The sequence below is a fragment of the Cebus imitator genome, unplaced genomic scaffold (assembly GCF_001604975.1).
Source record: "Cebus imitator isolate Cc_AM_T3 unplaced genomic scaffold, Cebus_imitator-1.0 Scaffold7, whole genome shotgun sequence".
NCBI classification, from domain to species: domain Eukaryota; kingdom Metazoa; phylum Chordata; class Mammalia; order Primates; family Cebidae; genus Cebus; species Cebus imitator.
This window is the reverse complement of record NW_016107322.1, coordinates 6,629,679-6,630,879: the sequence shown is the minus strand read 5'-3', so window position 1 is coordinate 6,630,879 and position 1,201 is coordinate 6,629,679.

Sequence of the window (1,201 nt, the reverse complement as noted above, 5' to 3'; positions counted from 1 at the left end):
TCTTTCTTTCTTTTTCTTTTTTTTTTTTCCAGAAAGGGAGTCTTGCTATGTCACCCAGGCTGGAGTGCAGTGGCACAATCTCGGCTCACTGCAACCTCCGCCTTCTGGGTTCAAGCGATTTTCCTGCCTTAGCCTCCTGAGTAGTTGGGGTTACAGGTGTCCAACACCATGCCCAGCTAAAAAATTTTTTTTGTATTTTTAGTAGAGACGGGGCTTCACCATGTTGGCCAGGCTGGTCTTGAACTCCTGACCTTGTGATCCACCAGCCTTGGCCTCCCAAAGTGCTGGGATCACAGACGGGAGCCACCGTGCCTGACTGACTAGCTCTTTCTGTGCCTGGCCAACTAGCTCTTTCTTAATGCCTAGACATGGATCTTTCATCCTTTACTCCAATTAGGACTTGGGCATTTCTTTGGCTCTGGGGAATTTGGTCCTCTTTCTTCTCTGCTACCTCCATCTTCTTTCCCTTAATTTTTCTCCCTCTATATTTTCCCTTCTCTTTTTCAGAAATTCCTCTTAGCTAGGGATTTGGGCCTCTTGATTTGAGTCTCCATGTCTGTTCATTCTTCTTTCACACATAAATATTAATATATTATAATCTTGGGGGCTTTGACTCTATGTTGTAGATTAAAATTTCTTGACTTATATCTAGTACTTTCGTTAGTTTTAAGGAATTTGCCAGTTACATATTTAATTTCCAAAAACTCTCGTTTTCTAATTGCCCTAGTTCCGTAGTAGTCTCTTCTTGAGTGTGGGTATATTTTGTTGGCAACATATTCCTGAATCTTTCTGAAGAGACTAATTATAATTCTGGTTAGTGAATTATTTGTTTTCTCTGGGATCACTTGTTCTGTTTATTTTGGTTCTTTTTTGACCCTGATCCTCCTCTGATTTTTCTCAAGTGAGTGTGGTTAGTTGTCCACTTAATATTATGAATGAAAGACTCAATTAATGAACATAAGGAACAAGAATAGATTTTCTCTGCTAGAAAATTGTGTATATAAAGAAGAGCAGATACACGTCACAGTGTGCAAGAGTAGGGTAGACAGGCTGGCCTTTTCCTCTCTTTTTTCTGTAAAAACTCCAGCTCAAGCTTGTTCAATGGACCGCATGTGGCCCCGGACAGCTCTGAATGCAGCCCAACATGAGTTCATAAACTGTCTTAAAACATTATAAGATTCTTTTTGCAACCTTTTTTTTT